Genomic DNA, 24790 nt, shown 5'->3' on the forward strand with positions numbered 1-24790 from the left:
TTTTAATATTTTTATTGATTTCAGAGAGGAAGGGAGAGAGAGAGAGAGATAGAAACATCAATGATGAGAGAGAATCAATGATTGGCTGCTTTCTGCACGCCCCCCACTGGGGATCGAGCCCACAACCTGGGCATGTGCCCTTGACTGGAATCGAAACTGGGACCCTTTAGTCCACAGGCCAATGCTAGGTCAAACTGGCTAGGGCTCCTTTCATCTTTTAATATAAAATTTATAAGAATGTTTTGCTGAATAAAGCCAATAAACACTTACTGTAAAATGTTTGGATAAAAATAGAAATAACATAAAATTACTGATAATTCCATCACCCCCAAATATCGGTGGTTGGATTGTACAATTGTGATCATATGTTGTATACAGTTTTGTCCACTGCTTTAAGAAAAATATGATTTTTTTGTATATATTTCCCTATATAATTAAACATGTTTTTAAATTGTGGCAAGATATTCCATTAAATGAATATTCTATAATTTTATAATTTATTTTGTTAGATAGGCAATTCTCCCTCATTTCTTCCTAGTATTATAGTTAATGGTGCTAATATATGTCCTTAAACATAATAAAATACATTTATAGAAGTAGAATTAAGAGATTTATTTTAGTTGTACTAGCTGCATAACAAGTAAATTCCCAGATATTAGCACTTATCTATATATGCTTTTTGCTCACATAAAGGTCAATCAGGGTGAGGCACAGATTTGGGGTAGTGGTGCAGAAGGAAGGCCATTATTCAGTCCCAGGATAATGATGACAGACTCTGCCCTTGTCAAAGCATGGCTTCATTGGTCACACTGGGACATGATGTCCAACCAACAGCCTAGGGAAGGAAAGCAAAATGGGATATTGCATAGAAGTTTTCTATGAGTCAATCCTGGAGGTGGCCTGAATTCTACTCAGAATCCCTTGGTAGAAATTGGTCATAATTGGACTTCACTACATTACCTGGGAGGCTCAGGAATGCACTTTAGTTGTGTGCTCAGCTACCTTGTGTTCAACTCAAGATCACAATTGTAAGCATATTTAAAAAATATTGTTATTGATTTCAGAGAGGAAGGGAGAGGGAGAGAGAAACACATCAATGATGAGGGAAAGACATCAATGATGAGAGAGAATCATTGATCAGCGGCCTCCTGCACACCTCCTCCTGGGTATGGAGCCCACAATCAGGGCATGTGCCCTAACAGGAAATGGAACCATGACCTCCTGGTTCATAAGTCAATGCTCAACCACTGAGCCTCACTGGCTGGGCTCTAAGCATATTTAAATATCTTTCAAATTATCCTAAGAAATATTTTATCCAGTATATACCCAAACCAACAGTGTGAAAAATACTTGTTTTACCTCAACAGCAATAGGCATATTTTAAAAATGTTTTCTGGTCTTAAAGTAAAAAATGAAAGATTACTCATTGTTGCTTTAAGTAGCAATTCTTTGATTACTACTGCAGTTGAGCATGGTTAATATGTAAATGGACATTTTTTCTTTCTTTCTGATATGAATTCATGAAGTTTACCATTTTTTTTTCTATTCAGGTGCATATCTTTTTCTTAGTGATTTAAAAAACTCTTTCAAAAAGCTAGGAAGAAAGCACTTTTTGGTGTTGATTTTTAACAACTCTGGATTTATCTTTTAACTTTGTTTATGACATATTTTTCAGAGAAAGCCTTTGATGTGATCAAATCTAAGAGTTTATGTTTTCCGTCTCTTTTTATGTGCTGTGGAATGTTTAATATTGTGGCATGTTTAATCCTCTTTTTTGTTTTTCATCTCCTTATTCCTTTAATTTCCTCTTACACCTCTGTCTGTTCTGGCTTTTTCCAGTCTGATCATTTCCCCTTGCCTGCCTCTCGGGGGTGGCCTTTCCGCCTTGGTCTGTGAATTCTCTCTCTCACTCTGCCCTTGTCTCTGTCAAAATTGATTGCTTCAGAGAGTCATTCTGTAGAAAGAAGTCAATTATACCTCTCATTATTAATACACTTATTAAAATACTTAATATGTCCCAGGCACTTTTGAGCACTTCAAGTGCAGTATTTCATTTCATCTTAACACCATTTGGGCTACAGAAGTTAGATTACTTGCCCAAGGTCACACAAGTGAGTAACACAAAATGAATTTGCATTGCTAGAATTCGAAATATTAGAATCAGGATTCTGGAAGATGATATGGGTGAGGGCCTTTCCAATGTTACCTAAATCACCGGGCTCAGGTTTAATGCTCGATTTGGTGATGCTCACAGCACAAACACTAAGAATACTCTTGGCTCCTAGAGCTTGAGTTTCCACTCAAATATCTGAAAATCTCTTTTCTAGACAGTTCAGCTATAAGGTGTCCATCTCGTTCTATTCCTCCTTGATATGATGTAGCAGAATCAATTTTTATTCAAACAGAAAACTCTGTACATCCTATTAAGTAAAATGTTTTCCTTTTGAAACTTCTTTTTTTATTTTTTATATCACATAAGGAATTATTGGCACTGATTAATATACTGGCACTGACTAAATATCCTCTCAGCCCTGATATCACATGCAGTACAGTTAATAATTTTCTGTCCATGGATTTCCTGTCTGCTTGTTCCTAGATGGTATTATCCCCTACTTGTTTCAAATTTGACTCAAATCTCTTATTTGTTCAAGTCTTATAGATGAAAAAGGTGCCATAAATATCTGAATCTCATTGCTATATACTTTTTCTTCACAAAATAAGGGTCTGTGAACAAATGGTATAATAAAACTCAGTATGGAGGCTATATGCATGACACATGAATTGGGTCACTGACATATCAAAATTAAAGTAATTCTGTCCTTTCCAAACTCACTTCATTTTTATGTTCTATAACATGGTTAACTATGAGATTGGTTATCCTTCCTCTGAACAAATTGATACACTTCTTATAATAAAATCTATTACGTATGTATTTTTTAGGAGGAAGGGAGGGGATAATAATATTCAGGTTTGATCTCATAATTTTGAGAAGAAAACAAAGAAAACTGGTGGTTCCAGCATCTATTAGCAGATAGCTTTTAAAAAAGAAACACCAATAAAAATTGAATTATCATTTTCTTGTTTAGCAATGGATTAGTAGCTCTAACAGAAACATAAAAGATCATGTAGCCTCATTTGTGACTAGAGAGTAATAACATAGTTTCTGGCAATTGGCCTATGGAATTTTCTCATTACTTTAGAGCCAGACCTAGTAATTTCCTTGTCTATCAACAAGGCCATTTGTGCATAGTCACAAACAAAGGAAAATACTGTATTAATGTTTCAGAGCAAAAAATCCACCATTTCATTTTAAGAATACTTTCATATCAAGGAAATCAGTATCAGGAAAAATTTCTTTACATTTAATCTGAATTAAAAGAGAAAGCAGTATATACAGCTCTCAGAAGAATGGTAGGTACTCTGGACACATCTTTAACTCATTTCATCTTTTTTTCTTGATATTTTCTCTAAAGACAAGAGAAAATAGAAAAACTAAGATTTAAATTCTATGTATAGTGATTATAAAATTATAAAATTTTAAAGCCAAATGATCTGTACAGAAATTTCAGAGATGTAGATTTTTTTTTTGCTAAATGTATACTATTCTTATTAAAGGTTAAAAGTCCCTAAAAAGCCACCATTTTTGCTGTGAAAAAATAATTAAGCTTAATTCATTAGCTATTAAACCCAGTTTCATTACCTTGAGTCAGAGGAACTTAAGTCTCTTATTGTTTTGGTCTACTTAAGTTTACCAATAAAATTCCTTAAGATATAAATAAATACATTTTTCTATTTTGGGAGATAGTGAAATTATAAGTACCAAGTTCAATATTTGCAAGCTTATCCAATATAATAAAGAGCTAATATGCTAACTAGACCCAATGGCCAAACGACCTTCTGGAAGAAGCTGGAGCTGCAAGGGCCGGCTGGGGCTGCGAGGGCTGAGCCCCTTGTACGAATTTTGTGCATCGGGCCTCTAGTCATTTTTACCTTGGTAAAAATGTCATATTAAGAATCTTTGTCCATATAAATAGGTTTGAACTCATCTTTTTGAAAACATTTTTCAAAACTACAGGCTATACAGATATTACTTTATTTTTTAGGTTGACTTTTTAGTGTACATTGGTTAAAGTGGCATGAGTTTAATTAAGGTAGTTGGCATGAAATGAAAATGTTGAGATGTATATATTTTTCCATATATGGTAAATTACTCCATAAATCTGTAAGAAATGCTTGGGGTGGGTTAGTGAATAATGTATTGTGCTTCAAGTGTGATACATTTGTTCCTTTCCATATGCATTTTATAACATTCAGATTGAGACTACTGAATTGCATTTGAAAATATGTCAACTTTGTGAAATAGGTTATAGGATATAGCCATATGATCTATTCAAACTTAGTTATATATTCTAGTTTTCCTTTTGGAGCCAAAATACTCATATTTTGCTCTAGTAGTTGCAATTCATTGAACCATATGAAAGTTACTGGATCAAAAAACAGATTTTTAGTTTTTGGAGATTTTATAAAATACACACAACTCTGAATCTGTATATTTTAAATTTATAAAGTTTTGATAATATGGGAAATAGATTTTTATAACCTACTAGAGGCCTGGTGCATGAAATTTGTACACTGGGGGAGGGGTTCTCCAGCCTGGCCTGTGCCCTCTCACAGTGCGGGAGCCCCGTGATCAATCTCCCCAAAGAGGTAGGCCCCGCCCACCCATCTGGGGCTCCTCAATGGATTGCCCCAAAGAGGTAGGCTGGAGTTGGGGGTCCTGCCCTCATCGTCACTGCACGGAGCCGCCAGAACCCGCCTCCACGCCGTGCAGAGCTGTAGCACCCACCTCTGTGCTGCACATGCAGTGTCAAGTCCCTGCCCACCCACGCATACCCACTGCGCACGCAGCCTCCTGGTGATGGATTGTTATGGCATGAGGGTGTGAGGGCATCACAGCATGAGGGCATGATGACCACATACGCTTTTATTAGTATAGATTCTAGGAAACACTGCATATTCCAGAGCTCCTGTGAATGTGGTTCTATTAGATCTCCAAATCTCAGAAAGGAATACTTTTTAAAAATCTTTTGCCTGTGAGGTAGCCTGTTTTTACATTGTTGAAAGGTTTTAGGAATGTGATTGTGACAAATCTCCTCAGAAAAGTGAAGAAGAATTTGTGCAGGACTTTAAAAAAATTCTTACTCAAAAGTTTTGCCTGCAAAACTACGTTTATACTAAACTGGGTTGAAGAGTAAGATAGGAACGAAACCCTTAAATTAAAATCATGATTAACCTTTTTATAACTTTTCTGAACATTATTAACTTTAGTGAATTAAAAAATCACAACTAAGAATGCTACAGACCTTTCATGTTTGCTAAAAATTTTATTTGAGAAATAAGTGCAAATTATGTACACCCCAAGGTATGTATTCTATGTAAATTAGATTGATTTGAAATTTTACTAATAGGTTATTTAACTTTCCATTGAACACAAACCAATAATAACTCTGTGTATGCTAAATTATAATAAAAATAAGGAATGGTAATGTCTTTTAATTTCATGGTTAATATAGTAGGTATCTTTGTTAATAGCTTTCTACCTGGTACAGACCTCTGTTTCAATGTAAATTTTGCAAGTTGAAGAGGAGGTAAAGAACTTTTCCTAAATCCATTGGGTTTTGAGTACCTTGTCTCAAAATAATCCTCATGACAAAGTGATATATTTTGGGGTGACAAATTCTGCTCCCCTTCACTATCCTTCCATCTCCAATGCTACCTCCTTAGTCAAACCACATTCATCTCTGCCTAGATTGCTACCAGCATCTACTATCTAGTTTTTTTCCATTCCTGTGTCCCTCTTATCCAGTCTCCACATTGTTGCAGCTGTGATATTGTGGGAGAGGAAGATATTTTTATTTACTCTTCTAGGTTTTTCTGGCTGGTCTAATAATTAAATGAACAGATTAATAAGAGAATATAACCACATTTATTACATACATACATATGGGAACCCCATGTACATTGGAGACTCAGAGATTCCCCATACATTTGAGGTTCAGAGACACAAAGTTAAAATGAGGTTTATATGACATTCTAGGCTGAGGATGAAGTAAGGTGCCTGAGGCTTCAGAAGGGAGGAAAGTCATTCAAAGGAGCAGGGCAATAAGAGGAGCAGATGTTCAGTAATTAGAAGTTTGTTCTGCCCAATAAATAGGTCGTAAAGACTAATAACGCTTATTATGGGCAAGACCCCAATTTAAAAATTTTAAGGGAGAGGTAAGAGTTTCTTGTGAACCTGAAGGATCTCAATTGCCTTCAACTCAAAATAACCCCCGTGCCATGGTAGCACATTTTATTCTGAACTCCTTCATATGTTTATTTTTCCTCGTGTTGCCCTTTTATTTCATTTTATTATTTTTTCAATTACAGTTGACATTAAATATTATTTTACATTAGTTTCAGATGTACAGCATAGTGGTTAGACAATTACACAATTTATGAAGTGATTACCCCAATAAATCTAGTACCCATTTGACACCATACATAGTTATTATATTATGAGAGTCCCAGAGCACTGGTAGGGTCCCTCAGTGGCTGCCGGCTGCTGGCTGCCAGCTGGGTTCTCCCTCCCTTCCCCTGGCCAGCCCGCTCCCTGGTTGAACTTCCAGAAGAACTCTGGTTAAGGGGACAATTTGCATACTACGCTTTTATTATATGGGATTGACTATATTCTGTACTTTACATCCCCATGATTATTTTGTAACTACCAATTTGTAGTTTGTAATCCCTTCACCTTTTTCACTCAGCCCTCCACCCCTCTCTCATCTGGCAACCCTTGGTTTGTTCTCTGTAACTATCAGTCTGTTTCTGTTTTGTTTATTTATTTTGTTATTTAGATTCCACATATATGTGAAATCACATGGTTTTAGTCTTTCTCTGACTTAGTATAATACCTTCTAGATCCATCCATGTTGTTACAATTGATAAAGTTTCATTTTTTTTTTTAATGGCCACTTCTTCTTTATTCCTCCATATCTTCAGCATTTAATTTGGATCACATTATTTTTCTGCTTTGGGTTTTATAGGGCTTCACTGAATTTAATATAAAATACACATTTCCTACCATGGCTCTTAAGGCATATAATTGTTTGGTATATGTCTTGCCAAATATATGTTATGCTATACCCCTTTTCAGGCTTTCCACACAAAAGCCATACTGTGTTTCCTTCAGTCCTGTGACCACTCCAAGCTCTTTCTGACCTTGGCCATTGGCATGAGATGTGCCCTTTGCATTGCATTCCTTGTCTCCCACTTCACCTCCAGTCTTTACGTGGTTTTCTAACTTTAGGCCTCAGGTAAAGATGTTTTCCTCAGAGGTCTTCCCTGACTGTACTAACTAAAGAAGATCCCTGTGTGACATTCTCTTAATCTGTCATATGTTTTTATGATAATACTTACAATTGAATTAATTTTATTTTTTACAAGTTTGCTTTCTTTTTTGTGTGTGTTCTCCATAAGAAGTTAAGCCAAGTGAGGTAGTATCTGACTAGGTACTAACTAGTCTAGGACATCACTCTCTGCCCAGTTAACTGGCACAGTTCCTAGTACATAGTTGACATAAAAAAAGATATATGCTGAATGAGTATATTTCATGAGAACATTCATGGAAAGCACAATACACAGTGTCCTGTTTATATCAAGTGCTAAATAAATGTTAGCTATAATGACTTGAGTTCATATTTCAAATTCTGGTTGAGGTTATATGAGAGTATAATGAATTGTGTTAAAACAATAGTTATGTATAACCAATGTCACCCCAATAAATTCAATAAAAAAAATAAACAGCCCAGCCAGAGTGGCTCAATGGTTGAGCATTGACTTATGAACCAGGAGGTCATGGTTTGATTCCCGGTCAGGGCACATACCTAGGTTGTGGGCTCCATCCCCAGTAGAGGGCATGTAGGAGGCAGCCAATCAACAATTCTCTCTCATCATTGATGTTTCTGTCTCTTTCTCCCTTCATCTCTGAAATCAATCCTATCTAATAAAGAGGGAGTATGCTAATTGACCCTCACACCCTCACAAAGATGGCGGCGCCCACAGCCAATAAGGAGGGAATATGCTAATGACTGCCACGCCCTCAAAGATGGTGGCACCCACAGTCACAAGATGACAGCGCCCAGTCCCCTCAGCCCTGCTGGGGCAGCAGGCGTGTGGCATGGCCAGGCCTGCCCCCAGGTGGGTCTAGCTGCTCCACGCGCCTGACTCCTTAGTCCCCCAGTCCCCTCAGCCCCCCAGCTGCCCAGGGCCGGCCCGAGGTGCAGGCAGGCCTTGGATGGCGGCTGCCTGGCTGACACCCGGGGCACAGGCAAGCCTCGGATAGCGGGTGCACAGCCACCCAGGGCCGGCCCGAGGTGCAGACAAGCCTCTGATGGCAGCTGCCCAGACGCTCAGAGCTGCCCAAGGCTCAGGTAACCAGGGCCGGCTGAGGCTTGCGCTGCCAGCAGTGGCAGAACAGAGGTGTGATGAGGGCGTTGCCTTCCCCTGATCACTGGGTCACCTCCTGCCCCGGAGGGCTCCCGAACTGTGAGAGGGGGCAGGCCGACTGAGGGACTCCCCCCCAGTGCAGGAATTTTCATGCACCAGGCCTCTAGTAAAAATATATAAAAACAAACAAACAAAACAATAGTAATATAGTGATTAACTCGATTGTTCCTTTTTTTGGGGGGGGTTTATTTTTATAGTTCTTTGATGGAGTTTTATTTCTTATATATTTCCCTGACAAGAATGTTTGGGTGTTTTTGTGATAGGAAGGTTGGTGGTTTCCAAATACATAAATTGAATTTAGTCTTTTAATATAATAGCTCAATTTTGAACTAATTATAAACATAATTGACCATCCAGTTCAGTTGTAATGATTAAAATGTGAGTGTATCCTCAGAAAAAAAAAACACAGGATAAAATAATCAAAAAATAAAAGTATTTTAGAACCTTTTCTTTTAAAAAACAACAAAACTTCAAATTGATGACATTTTGATCTAAGAGTGATGACTAAATAGTCTGTGTGGAGAGGTTGTGGCTTATGTTTCCCAGTGGCAGGATGGGACGTGGCCTGCTAGTCCCTGTCTCCTAGACCAGGCCCACTGGCTGATGTTTGTCTCGTTGGCATTTGCTATGCAGTTGTGAGGATAGCGTGGTCTTGTCACTTTCAGTTTGGGCAAAGCTCCATCTCACCGCCACGGAGAGTGGGTATGTGGTGAAACAGCTGCAACTGCTAAAAGCTATAGGAACTGTCAAGAAGAAAGTAAGGCCACCCCCAACCAGATTTATGGCTTAAAACTGGCAGAGAGCAGTTTATCCGACATGGGGACTAATTTCACCTAAAGGTAACCTCTAACCTCATTATACACTCATTGTAATACATTAGCTTGCTCAATGACACATCCCATACTACCATGATTCAATATAGAAAAGCCTATATAAGGACACGAAATGGCTTAGGGAAGTCCTCTGAGAAATCTCCACCCCTTCCCTGGAAAGATCCTGAATATTTCTTCCCCCTTATTGAATACCCTTTCCCCAGATTAAATCAACCCCAAATAGAGGAAGCAAATTCCATTAAAGGGGGGCTGCTTGCCTGTGGAATAGCCCACTCTGTCTCACGGCATCACCAACAAACTCACTTTCACTTTAAGCTCTATGCCGGTTTGCATTTGAATTCTTTTCCACACTCAGCAAAGAACCCAAAGTAGCGGGTCATGGATGCTTGGGTACCCAGATCCCCAGAGTGCCTGCATCTCAACCTTGGATCTCTCTGAACTTTGCTGCTGTTTCTAGTCAGTCCCAGCCTGGGTAGGGGTGTAGGTTTCTTTTATGCAGCTCTTGTTATAAGGCACTTGAGTTTTCTAAGATAGATTCCATATCTGCCTTCTTGAGCTGATACTTCTGGATCTTATCTATACAAAAAGAATGAAATGGCTGCCCCCGGGTTGGTTTAGAGCAATTTGAAAGGGAATCTCTTTTCCACTCTCTTAGATAGAAGGTTGGGATGGGTGCCAAAGTGTGAATACCTCCCAAACAACTGAAATGAAAGGTAACTGGATGCAGATATTAAACCATTTGTTTTCTCTTCTCTCTTCCAATAACCTCCTTGTGCCAAAAGGAGGCATACTTCTATTTAGTTACCCTATTTTCTAGGGTAATGCATTTTCCAATTGTATTTCTAGGGTCTCATTTTCCAAAGAACGAAGGGTATTTTCTCCACTTTGTGAGAGTACTGCATGATTTGAGTCTTCCAGGCCTTGTCTTTACTATGCTACCAAGGGGTGGGGTGAGGAATAAGAGCATTTGAGAAGTCCTTTATCAAAACAACAACCTGACAATCAAGCTTGTAAAGAATTTTCTTTCTGTAAAATTACATTTTGTTTAATGAGCAAAATACTACCAAAGCTCCCCCCTCCCTTTACATTTCTACTTTCTTTAAAAAGTTCTAATTTTATCCTATTGGGCAAATGGATACCTTTGGCTGAATAGGTAAAGATCTACTCATAAAGGTAATCATAAAGACGAGATAATTACATTCACAATTATCTAAATATACCCTCCTTTATATAAGGCATTCACATTGAATGCGAAAGTAGGAGGAACAGGAGAAATAATTTAGTACAGATGTTAAGTTACTCATAAGACCAAGAGGAAAAAAAAATAGAAAAGATGTGTCTGTGTGTCTGTAAATGCAGCTCACCGTATATAAATTATGCTGGGTTAGCAGGTAACTTTAGTTTCTAAAGTTCAAGGGGCTTAATAGGAATCTTTCAAGAGTTCACAGTATAGTCTGTTTTGGATGATAACATTTAAATTCAAAAGTTGTTGTCTGCTCAATCTTCTCAACCTCAAATTCTCCTCTGTATATCCTATCCACATTCAATTTCTTGTTCCTGATTTTGTCTGATTTAGTGAGAAGCAAGATTCATGTAAAGAAGTTGCTCAGTCAGCACATAAAAAAGGAGGCAGAATTTCTAGCATTGGCTCTGCTTGTAGATAAGCAGTGAGAAGAGACTGCAGTTATTAAAATAAGATTGTGATTGTTAGATGCCTTTGCCAAGAGGTTTATTATAATAGGATATGGATCTTGTTAATTAACTCAGTAAAAAGTACTAACTTTAGTAGTTCCTCTCTGGAAAATACAGAAGAGGCCATTTGTATGCTCTAAAGAGTTTTATAAAATTGACACCTTTTTATTCGAAAATGAGTAGTGCCTACTATGTGCCATGTACTCTACCAGTGGGCAGGATAAGCTGGGCATTGGACTAAGGAACCAGGATAGAATATTTGAATTCCAAAGTGAAGACCCAGGTGCAAAAGAGAATTTTAAAAGGTAATACCAAAATGCAATTTTCTAACATTTGAAATTTCTGATCTACTTTGAGGTCATTAAATTATCAAGAGTGGATATTAAGTTAAAGAGCTTTTGGAGTAGGTGTAGGGGTGATGGTGGTTAATTTCTAAATCTGCGCTGTCAAGCGTGTCTGTATGTGTCTCCAGCTGTATCTGGGGAGAATGGACAGCGGTCAGACACAGGATGGAGGCTCCAAAGGCAGGAGGCTGCCACTAGCAGTCTAAGGGAGGACCGCAGAGAGAGGGCGCTGGTGCTGCACTAGAAGTCACTCCACTCTCTTCCCATGGGAATCCGGTGCTAGAAATGCCAGCCCACCATCAACATCAAAGGCGTTCTGTTCCCAAAACTTCCTACCTGAGGTGAGAAGATTCCCACCAGCGGGCACTCTCTGCAGTGACCACTGCTAAAAAAGAAAGAACATAGCACTTTCTGTAGTTGTTCCTATAGTTATAATTCAACCATAAGGTTTTTCCAAATTACTTAAGATGTTTAATGTCAGTTGAATATTTTTTTAAACTTTTTTTTTGGCAACATCAATTTTATATTGTTTCTCAGTAAGCATTCACAATCAAATAAAAAACAACAACACAAAAGACATATCTAAAGTGGTGTCATCTGTCCCCACAACAACAAACTATGAATTGCAGTTTCACCCTTTCCAGGAATGCGACTTTTAAACAGTCAATCTGAAATTTCCTCATTAGCACCAGTGAGATATCTGCTTGATAGGACCCCTGCCAAATCCACCCCTACCCTCCTTCCACCCCATAAAAAAGATGTCCTGGCCTGAAACAATCCTTTCTCTTCTTTTGTGAATAACTTCCCGGTCCCACCATACTTCTGCCTAAAAAAATCCTTCCATTTTGTAAAGCTCTTTGGAGCACCTCTCTCTATACTAGATGGGATGCTGCCCGATTCACGAATCACTCAACAAAACCAATTAAATGTTCAAATATCTTGGACTGAATTTTTTTTAATACTAAACTTTTGTTTTGTAGCACCACTGAAAACCCAAAGTTGAAGAGGAAGATGGAGAGGCTGAGGCCAAGAGAGGAGAAGTGATTGGAGGGGCACTAGTAGGACAGGGTCCACACACCCATGAAATCACCTGAGAAAAAAAGTCGACTTTAACACTATGCTCAGAGAAGAAACAGAAAGACAGTCAAGCTAAGCTTTCTGGAAAGACTATTTTCATTCCTCCCCCTGCACTCAGATTGTAGAGGATACAGAAGGTGTAGACTGCAACCTAGAAGTGGAAGTAAAGAGAAAGAGAGAAATAGCTGTTTATACTCCCTTCTCAGAAGGCAGGTTCCTGACTAAATCCAGACCTTGCTGATGGAAAAGAGAAGATTTAACTGCAAGGCATATTCAAAGTTTTGATTATTACATTGGATGGGATATTTTTATTTATTTATGTACTTTAACATGTTTTTATTGATTTTTTTTTAAGAGAGAGAGAGGAAGGGAGATGGACAGAGAGAGAAACATCAATGAAAGAGGAACATAATTGATTGGCTGCCTCCTGCACACCCCCTAAAGGGAATTGAGCCCACAACCTGGGCATGTGCCCTGACTGAGAATTGAATAGTGACCTCTTGGTTCCTGGGTCGAAGCTCAATCACTGAGCGACAACTGGCCAGGCTGGGTGGGATATTTTAATTAACAAACTGAAATAGTTCTCACTTAAGTGACTCTAAGAGTAAGCAGAAAAGATGTTTAAAGTGAGGCTAGGAAATAAAAATAACTGAAGGTGTTTAAAGTGAGGCTAGGAAATAAAAATAAAGTTGTGTCATAAAAGTATTTCATCATTCATGATGACATAAATCTTTAGAGAAACAATGTAAGGCAGTCTTTGTCCTCAAAGATTTAAGTCTGTGACACTGCGTATTTTTTAAAAGGTTGATATTAAATAGGGTACCATAGGGATAACTGGGAGGGACTTTTAACCAAGATAAAGAGGCTTAAGAGAAAATTTTTCAGAAAGATGCAATATAAGTTGAGTCTTGCGAGATGAGTTGGTGTGAGCTGGAAGTAGTGATGAGTGTTCTGAGTAGAAGGAGGAGCACATTCATCATCATGATCTAGAGAGAGTTTGTGCCTAAATATACTGCCCCTCCCCTTATTTCTAGCTAGTGAACTGAGTCGGGCCAAAGAACCTGAAAGGAATTATAAAGGTTGTTTGTGCCTTTGAGTCTCTCTGCTCTTTGCTTCCTTTCCTCTGCACTCTACACGCTCCTCTCTAATTGTATGGAATGAACATTTCTTTAAGGCAGAGGACTTTTTAGCCTGAACTAGAGAGTAAAGAGGCAAACGGAATTTGAATTCCAAAAGGATCTTCCAAATCTCTCAAGTTAAAGCCCCACCCCTCTCCCCACATTAGTTTCAGGTCATGATTTGGAGCCCGGGGAAGAGGGGGAGAGATAGTTGACCATTTCTGACACAAAGTGAATTATTGTTCTTTCTTCTCTTCATATTTTTGTATTTTGATTGGATACAGCATTTCCACTAACCAGGAAAGCTAAATTGGCTATTTATTTATTTCTAAGCATGTTCATTTATTGTATATATTCTATACCTACCAATGTGGGCCACAGGAAGGCAGACGCTAACCAATAATTCCTGTATATTCGAGTCTTGAGATTTTGCAAGAGGATATGCAGAACTGGACCAAAGTAGTCAGCAAAGAACCATAATGCCATGTGGACGCAGAGTGAATAAAGCTGGGACTAGTTTAAATCAACAAACAAGTGACCGGTTTATCCCACAGGTCCTTATTTCCTAGAAGACTCAAACTCTCAGGTGAGCAACAAAAAGACAGTACAGCTCCGTTTTTCAATTCTAAATGTTTGAACTTGAGGAGCCTCATGGAATAAGAGAAGAGGCTCAGCTTCGGGCCACAGCCCTGCTTCTCTGTCCTGGGTCTGCCACTCTCCAGTTGGACGGATTATGGACAATCATTGATCCTCTCTGCATCTCTGTTTTGTTATCTAGAGAAGTGCCTTTTCCATTTCAAAATGTTGTTTTAAGGATCAGAAAAGTTAATGCATTTTACACTGTCAAGTACCACACAAATGTTAGTGGTTATTGTTTTGCCAACAGACCTGGTTTTAGGTCTTGGGCCATCATGTGAGCTCTGCAGAGTTGAAATTCTTCTACTTCTTACGAGTTGCGCATCCTTGGGCAGGTTATTTAACCTCATGGGTGCATCTGATTCCGCATGCGCAAATTGAAAACAATGTGTATTTTGCAAGGTTGTTATAAGTTTTAGCAAGACTATACATGTTAAGTATCCAGTTGAGTGCCTGACACTCACAAGTATTCAAAACTTTAGGCTAATTGTTTATTAATATTAAAGTAATAATAATTGCTCTTATTATTACCTTTCTTCTAGCTTTGCTCCAATTATCTAGGGCTGGAACTACAATAGGCTCCTGGTAGTTGTGTCTAGATTCTAGATATTGCCCTTTCTCTGCTTGGCTAAAGGGGCAGACAGACACATCTGGCTGGATAAAGCAGCCAGAGCTTTACCTCCTCATGCTATTAGAGGGTGGTTCCTTATTTTTCTACCTTCAGGCCCTGTGTACATTCACATTATGTGATCTCAGGCTTGATTCACTCTTTATTTTTTAAAACATTTTTATTTATGTCAGAGAGAGAAAGGGAGAGGGAGAGAGATAGAAACATCAACAATGAGAGAGAACCATTGATTGGTTGCCTCCTGCATGTCCCACACTGGGGATTGAGCCCACAACTCAGAAATGTGCCCTGACTGGGAACTCAACTGTGACCTCCTGGTTCATAGGTCAACGCTCAACTACTGAGCCTCACTCCCCGGGCCACTCTCTAACTTTTGATGAAGGATCTAGGATCTGTGTTGGACAGAGAGACCTAAGATCACTCAAAAGTCAAATTGATATGAAAATCTGATTCCTTCATTCCCACAACATGGTTTGAACTTTTTCTCCTGGGTTGTCACTTCTTTGCAAGCAGAGAAAAAGACCTGAGGTGCTATGTTCCTCTCACGCTGGGCCCTGGTCATTCTATCAGTGGGGACACATGGATTGCAGGGCTAAAATTACTAGGGGTGTGCTTTCTATTAACAAACCAGAAGCAAAACAAAGTGAAGATTTGGGAAAGGATCAATAATTAAACCTTCTCTTATTACTTGCTACTATTTTGGATTCTTTTAATATAAAAACAGTTAAACAAAACAGAAATGAACAATCCAACCTTTGGAATTGGTCTAAATCCCATTTTCTTGGTTGCAATGAGGGTAGGTGGCATTGATTTATTAGGATAGCCTGCTCCAAAATCTATCTAAAAAATGCATTAAAAATAGAAACAATTATTTTGTCATTTGTTAATCTACTTATTGGTTGAAAATATTGAATGATTAAAAAAAAAGGTATGTATTGTTACAGGTTCGCATTCCCCATCTAAAATCCTTGGGGACCAATGTACATCAGGATTCAGAATTTTTAAGATTTTAGAAAGGCAATAAAATGCATATATTATATATTGTATAACATTGCCAGCCGGGTCTGGGCAACACCTTATATTCAAATATGCTTATATTTCTGTGAAACATGCAAACAGTCAAGCTATGTGAGATGAAATACAGACTATATAGTCTCCCATCAGTTCAGGTGGGTTTTTCTGCCAAATTTGGTTCAGTTATGTCACAAGCTATAAAAACACACTTATATTTTATAATTTTTAGATTTTGGAATTTTACATAAGAGGTTGTGAACCTTAAAATCCTAACCAAGCTGTACTGATGTGAAATATACTGATAGACAGTTTTCATGGACAAACATATTTGGAGCAATATAACTCACACAAAAAGTGATATTTGATGACATTATAGACTATCAAATTATTTCAGAATTTTTGACCCCAGTTTTATCTGCATACCTTTGTACATTATGGTAACATGCATTTTTAATCTTAGCAAGCTGCCAAGTGAACTCTTGGTTCCTGACTCTCCTTCAAGTCTGCTGCTATCTGTCCAGCATTTCCATTGCGGTACAGAGCAACTCCATCCAGCTATTCATCAATCAAGGAATAAAACATTATTTCTGTTCACATTTTTTCCCCTACACTCTGTGCCAATTTTGAATTCACCATCCATTCTTTGCTTTATTAAAAGTCACAAGAAGCCCTAGCTGGCTTGTCTCAGTGGATAGAGCATTGGACTATGGACTGAAGAGTCCCGGGTTCGATTTCAGTCAAGGGCACATGCCCGGGTTGCAGGCTCAATACTCAGTAGGGGGTGTGCAGGAGGAGCCAATCAATGATTCTCTCTCATCACTGATGAGTATATCTCAAATATACTCTACAAGTATATCTCAAATATACTCTACATAGACAGTGAAGTGTTTCTTTATAACTATTGTTCATATTATATTAATCTATTGCTCAATACACTTTAATGGTTTTCCATTGTACTTAGGATAAAAACCAAAATTCTTCACAAGAAGTATAATTTCCTGGGAAATCTAGCCCCTACCTATCTCTCCAACATTATTGTATGCCATTTTCTTCTTCCTGTTGTTATTCCTGGAAAACTCAAAATTATTTTTCTGTTAAGGGGTTTATATACATGTGTTCTCTTCTTGGAGTGTACTTTACCTCCAACTCTTTGTCTGGTTATCTCCTGCTCAACCTTGTTTAAATGCTGCTAACTTTAAGAGAGTTCTTCGGAATTTAAAGTAGGTTTCCACTCTTACTCTTTTTCACAGTCCCCTGGTCTTTCCCTTCCACGTACCACGATTTGATTATGTACTTATTTCTGTGGATTTTGTTGTTGTTGTTATTATTGTCTGTATCCCCCATTAAACCATAAGACCTACAGGGGCAGGGTCAACATCTTTTGGATCATTACTATGTGTCCATTGCTTACCAGAGAGCCTGTCATAGGGTGGGAGCTTTTACATATTGCATAAACAAATACATGAATAAATGAATAACTTAATTGATAGTGACTAACAACTAACAAAGCAGCCTCACACTTATTACCACATTTAATCTCAAAAAACCATGTGAAGCAAGCAGGACAGGTAATTTTAGCACTAGGTTATTGATAAACATGACAAACCTAAAAAAGTTCAAATGATTTGATTAGAATCACATAAGACTAAGAATAAAGTCTCAGATTTCTGATTCTTAGCCCATCACTTTTTTTTAAAAAAGATTTTCCTCAAAATACTCTATCCTATTTCTCTGTATTTGAAAATAAAAGTAGATTTTGAAATAATGCTTATAAAGTTCAATAGGAAAACATCATATAACAGAGTTGCAGGTAGTTGAATTCAATTCCTAGAATGAATCTTGCTAATTGCTTCCTTTATCAATTGGACTTTGCAAAATTTCATAGGAGATAACACAAAGGTAATCTATGTGGGGACTCAAGAGTCACATTTATAAAATAATAAAAGAGAACACACTAAGATAAACCTAACCTTGCCTTAAAGAGTGTGCGTAAGGATTGAAAATCAAGAACTGCAATGAAAATCTGCCTTCTACAAAGGGAAAATTAAGGATAAATAAATGAATTTTCTTATTGTTTGAATGAGAAACCTTATTGAGGCCTTCTTTGTTGATTAGGGAGTATTCTTCAAGTCTTTTGCATGCTAAACCACTTACATACAAAGAATATTTAATTGCTCAAGTATAATTCTGAATGAGGACCTAAAAAAATGAAGTTGTATTTTGAATGGGAAAGGTTATCCCAGGAGGCCAATCTCTTGATCTTAATTCTCTTATCTATAAAATGAAAGGCTTGAATAGATGTTTCATAAAGTAATTTTAATTTCTAATATTCTTTGATACAAATTCAAGAATCGGGAGGGAGATACTCTACATGAAGTCCTTAATATAAAGTGGACTGACCTAGTTTTCAATCTTATTTCATTCTGTTTTAAAAATAGTCACTAACAGGCATGTTAATCGAAGGAAAAATTCTGTTATAGATTTTGACTATTCTACAAATCAGGTTAGGCCACTTTCACACCATTACATCATCAAACAGTGTCTCTCAAAGTTTTGGGTCAAATCTACTAAGTACCAGAAATGGGCTGACAGTAAGAAATGCAGCATGGATCAAAGGCTAGGCAACTCTTGCCAAGAAAAGATATTACAGTAGACTTCTAGATTTATGCTATGCTTTTCAGAAAATACAGAAGTTAGTTTTCCAGAAATATGTTGGTGAACTCACACAGAAAGACAAGCCTGCTTGTAGAATGGCCATAGGCACATGTGGCAGATTGTGAAGTCTATTTGCTCATGATTCATGCAGGAGAGGACAATAACAGTTAAGAGTTTGGGCCCTGGAATAGATCTGGGTGTGAATCATGCCTCTGGCAGATGTATGTGTGTGTGTGTGTGTGTGTGTGTGGTCTTGGGAAAGTACTATGCTGTCTATGCTCCAGTCTATAAAATTATAGGAATCTCTCTTCTATAAATGAGACAATGCATGTAAATTCTTTCACACTAACATATTACTTTTTGCCATGCAGGGTGCTGCATACCTAAGAAAATTATTTCTATTTCAATACAAATGTTTCACACTCCCCAGTTATAGCTAAAATGAGAGAAAGGGAAAATATAATGTTATCAATATAATATAATAAATATAAATTATTGTTTCTAAAAATGTAAAAATGTTTTTTAAGCTTTATTTTAATTAATCCAACTAATAATGAAGGATAATGCATTTATGTGAGATAAAGAGTGGCCTTAATTAGATAATAATTCCCCCTCCCATTTCTTTTTGTTTGTTTTGTTTTGTTCTTCTCAGTCCCAGTCCTGTGGCTCCATATGCAGTGTTTTTCCCTCCTGAGCCCAGGATTTCTGGAGGCTGCTCTTTATTGTCATATGATTATCCTCGGCTGCAATGCTCCCACACATCAAAGCAACAAATGCAGCCTAGTGATTGTCCGTAATTGTAAATCTACCCACTCTCCTGCCATTTTTGTTTGTTGTAAGTAATCATACTTTCGTAGTTAGCTGGAGAGCATCATGTACATTAAATGGCACTGAGGTTGCTACCACTTTTACTTTGGAAAAGTATTTAAGACAAAAACACGTAGATTCTAAGCCAAGCATTTCAGTTATTTGAATTCTTTATGTGCAGTTCTTGAAGAAAGCATGCACAAGCTTTGGTTTTGATTACCTAGATATAACTAGAAGCTTATTGCAGAAGAAATATATAAGAATTAGCATCTTACAGCAGACATGGAGTAAGCATTCATAGGAAGAGATAAATAAAGACAGGAACAGGTATACTTTCTCAGCAAATCCAAAATTTCAAGTACTTTGCAGTGAAAAACAAAGAAAGGGAAGATGGTTCAGTGCTCTTTGGGAAATGCTAATTTTATGACCAGGAATTTGACTAGATAGGTGAGGAAATCCTGATATGGATATTTGTGGTGTACAGACTATAAATTGGATAACTAATTTGGGGAGTGACCTAGCAGTGTGAGAGGACTAGACCTTACTGTTGGTTACATCCTATTCTTACCATTATGGCCTCTCTAGGTATCAGGGTTCCCTAGTATATATCATGGAACTCAAATTCTTGCTCAAATGGTCCACTTGGTTTCTTAAGATTCTTATTAAAATGCTCACACTGTATATAAGCATGTTAAAGAATTAGATACTGGAAGGAATCCTTTTTCAAATTTGTTTTATTCAGCATTTCCCAAATTTGGACATGGAACATTTTTGGAGGTAATAATACCTATTAAAATCAAGGACACAGAGAGGCTGGTGTGGCTGGTTTGGAGCATCAACCTATGAACCAGGAGGTCACGGTTCAATTCCCGATCAGAGCACATGCCCGGTTGCGGGCTTGATCCCCAGTGTGGGGCATGCAGGAGGCAGCCGATCAGTGATTCTCTGTCATCATTGATGTTTCTATCACTCTCTCCCTCTTCCTTCCTCTCTTAAATTAATATATATATATATAATTTAATATGTATTTATTAAAAAAAATAAAATCAAGGACACAAATATAAAGAACACAGGGGTAAGTACTAGCTGCAGAAGGGAACTCCTCATTTGCAAATATTTCCCTGGCAGTTAACACTCAAGACCAATCAAGTTTACAGTATTAACACTTAAGAATATGTCATCGTTAATTAATTTTCAGATTATAGGGTCTCTCATTTTCCAGAGGACAGTATCCTAATGGAATAGGGATAGTAATAGCTATACTAATAATAATTATTTTTTGAAAAGCTATACTGAGTGTCTGGCATTATGCAAGCTATTAAACATGTGCAAATTTATTTTAACTTCCTAACAAGTCCACAAAGCATACAAGATATCATCTCTAACTTCAAATAAGAAAAGAGATTTTAAAATGTTAAGTAACTTTAAAAAGTAATACAATTAAGGTAGCTCTGAGGTTCAGATCCATGTTTTCTGCCTCTTAATTATCTAGGAAAGAGTGTAGAGGGCAGGAGGTGAGAATCTGTAAGAGGAGGACCAGCCCCACTGAGGCTTCTGTGCAGTTAGGGGGTGTGAGCAAGGTGAGAGAATACTAGTCCCTAGTAAGACTGGCCAACTCAGGCATGAGTGGGGGACAAATGCATATATATCTGTCTTGATTCAAAGTCTGACCATGCTGATACTGATTAACAGACCACAGAATTATAGGTCTCAGAGCCTATCTCATATATCACCATCTTTTGATAAATCAATCACATGGGTTGATTATTCTAAGGGATCCCTTTCAATTTTGCCATCCTTTTCAATTTTGCCAAATCCCTTTCAATTTTGCCATAAGACTAACTGTGTGTTAATCTTATGACTAAATAATGAATTTTGCCTAAAAGATGATTGGTTTATGGTAAGGAAAACACTTTTCCCAATGGAAAATCTTCAGTTGTTATTCTTAACTAGGTGCATCTAAATCTCATTTTAAAAATAAACGAAGTCTTGTAATAATAGTTGCCAATGAGTTAATGAAATCACTAAAATGAGAGTTGATTTTTTTTCTCTTTATGAGTAGGTATAAGGTGGTAGAATTTAATTACATTGGAAGGTTGGTAAGAAAAAACAAACAACCACCACCAAGAAACCTCACCTTCAGAGTGTTGAATGATAGTGGAGAAAACTATGGTTTATGGTAAGATTTGACTCCACATTTGCTCACTTTTCATGGCTAACTAGTGATCAAAACTTTGGTCTGCCTTTGAATAACCTCTCTCTGTGTTATTTTTAAAATATATACATATATATTTATTGAGTTCAGAGAGGAAGGGAGAGGGAGAGAGAGTTACAAACATCAATAATGAGAGAGAATCGCTGATTGGCTGCCTCCTCCACGATCTGGGATCAAGCCAGCAACCGACTGGGAATCGAACCCTGACCTCCTGGTTCATAGATCAATGCTCAACCACTGAGCCATTGCAGCCAGGCCTCTGTGTCACTTCTTTTTTTATTCCAATGCTGTGGTGCACGGACTAGTCATTTTTTGATCTGAGGTGTCACTGACCCTAGGATAACTGCCTCTTTCACCTCAACCCCAACACAACTTCTAGATTGCTACCAGAATGACTTCTGAGTTACAGCTTTCAAAATCTATCTCACTTAAGCATTTTAATGTTACAATGACCCACATCATAATCACTCACAAGCAAGCCACAGCATTATTTCCCCCCTCATTTTCAATTGTGCTCTATCTTGCATATATGTCTCCAGTTACACAAGATACTTCCATTCATCAGGCATAGCAAAAGTCTCAGCTATTCTGTTAAATTCTCTTCTGCAACACTCCCCTTCAACTGGGTAGATCATACTCATGGGACAGTGTGTGCACATGTCACTCTCTCTAGAAAACATCTCTTGGCCTGCACAAAGTGCTTTTGTAAGAGTATTATGCTATGAGATCAAATGTTTTAGCCTCTCTTCTGACTAGAATGATGGGAGGAATTCTGTGATTTATTTCTGAAACCTTGTTAGTTAAATCAGCAAATGTTTAATAAATTTCTAAATCTAGACCCTACTGAACTTTGGATACCAAACCAGAAAATATCAAGCCCAGGCCCAGAATTTACTGGTAAATTCTACCAACCATTTAAGAAAGAAATTATACCAATTTTCTACAATCTGTTTCTGAAGATAGAAGCAGAAGGAATACTTCCTAACTCATTTTATGAAGCCAACATTACCCTAACCAAAACCATACAAAGACATTATAAGAAAACTAGACCAGTGTTTTTCATGAACACAGATGTAAAAGTCCTCAGCAAAATATTAGCAATCAGTATCAAACATTATGTAAAAAAAATTATACATCACAACCGAGTGAGATTTACACAAGATATGCAAGGTTAGTTCAACATTCAAAAATCAATTAATGTAATCCATCAATAGACTTAAAAGGAAAAGTCTTGCAACCATATCAATGACACAGAAAATTTATATGATAAAACCAACCACACATTTATGATTTTTATTCAGTCACAGAATAAACTTTCTCAACTTGATAAAAAAAAAAGTCTATAGAAAACCTACAACTAATGTCATAACTCAAAGCTTTTCCATTAAGATTAGGTACAAGATAAAGGTATCCTCTCTTATTATACCTTTTCAACTGAAGACAAAAAAAAAAAAAAAAAAAAAAAAGGTATACCAATTGGGCCCTGGCTGGTTTCTCAATGGTTAGAGCATTTAGAGCATTGGTCTGTGGACTGAAGGGTCTTGGGTTTGATTCCCAATCAAGGGCACATACCTGGGTTGCAGGTTTGATCCTTGCCCCAGTCAGGGCATGTGCAAGAGGCAACCAATCCATGTGTCTCTTTCACATTGATCTCTCTCTCTCTCTCTTTCTCTCCTCTCCCCTCTTTTCCACTCTCTAAAAATCAATGGAAAAAATATCCCCCGGTGAGGATTAAAAATAAAATTATACCAATTGGGAAGGAAGAAAGAAAACTGGAAAACTGTCCCCTTTTTTTTTTTTTTTTTTTTACAGATGACATGATCATCTATGTGGAAAATCCAAAAGAATCAACAAAAAAACCTCCTGGAACTAGTAAGTCATTACAGCAAGGTTGCAGGATCAAAGTTAATACACAAAAATCACTTGCTTTTCTATATACCAGCAATGAACAAGTGGAATTTAAAATTAAAACACATTTACATTATATTACAAAGTAGGTTCATCAATGATAACAAATATACAAGTCTGTGAGTGATGTTGATAATGGGGGAGGCTGTACAGGTATGAGGGAAAGATGAATATGGAAAATTGCAGTAATTTCTTCTCAACTTTGCTGTGAACCTAAAACTCTACGAAAATGAACCCCTTTAAAAATTTTAAATACTCACATAAGGCTAATGGCTACTGTATTGGACAGCACAAGTCTGGCAGTTACTTTTACAGTCACCAATTCTTTATTCACGGCCTGAGTCTTCTATTCCATTTTTTTTTTTCAAGTTTTGGAAATTCCTGCTAACTTTACAGTCATTTAAATTAAATATTCTTTAATATACTCTCCCTATGTGGCAGCAAAATCCCTTTGGCTCCTTTCTGATCCAAACCCAATATTACTACCATCTGTGGATCTGCCCTTTTGACTATCATGATGTTAATTTACATTTTTTAAGCAAGATAAGTCACTTACCCTTTTATTTTTAATTTCTAAGCACTGCCTTTGCTAGAAGGGGCATACAGGTTTGAAAGGCTATCTACCTTATGAGGCCCTTCAGCCATGAATTGGAGACAAACTTTTCTTATGATTCAAGAAAAAATATGCCCTTAATAACCTTTCCCATGAATAAAAGTATAAAAAGTGTTGGTTACTTTGCAATAATCTGGCTTTGTCCTAAGTTATATAGAAATGCATCAATCGAGTGGTGAAAGGAAACCAGCACAGGCTTTGTCAGTCCATTTTTCCAGGACAGTGTTCTGTGCCTTGTCACATTTTAGTGATTTTTTTTACTCACTAATTGTAATCACTAACATCCATCTTTGGACATATAAAATAGTTGAATCAGTGGGATAGATAGAAAAGACTAGAAATACCCCAGAGTTGAAAAATTAATGATAAAACAAGGAATAAAAAAGTGAAACAAGTGATAGAAAAATAAAAAAATAATGAGAAAATGCAAATAAAATAGCTAAAAAGGTATTCTGTAGAGAGTTTGGTTATTTTATGGCAGTGAGAGCAAATTAAAATAATGAATTTCTAGCTCCCTACTACTGTTCCACAATATAGTACCTCTTCTCTCACATTAGTTTTAGTTTGTGTTTTATTTTATTACATGATATTAAAGTCATCAAATTACACATCTGTGCAGTGGGTCTACACCAGAAGTAGATATACCTGCCTTTCCAGCGATCAGAAGGAAATTCCAAAATATGGATTTTTTTTAAAAAAATAG

This window comes from Eptesicus fuscus, chromosome 6, assembly GCF_027574615.1.
Source record: "Eptesicus fuscus isolate TK198812 chromosome 6, DD_ASM_mEF_20220401, whole genome shotgun sequence".
In the NCBI taxonomy this organism is placed as follows: domain Eukaryota; kingdom Metazoa; phylum Chordata; class Mammalia; order Chiroptera; family Vespertilionidae; genus Eptesicus; species Eptesicus fuscus.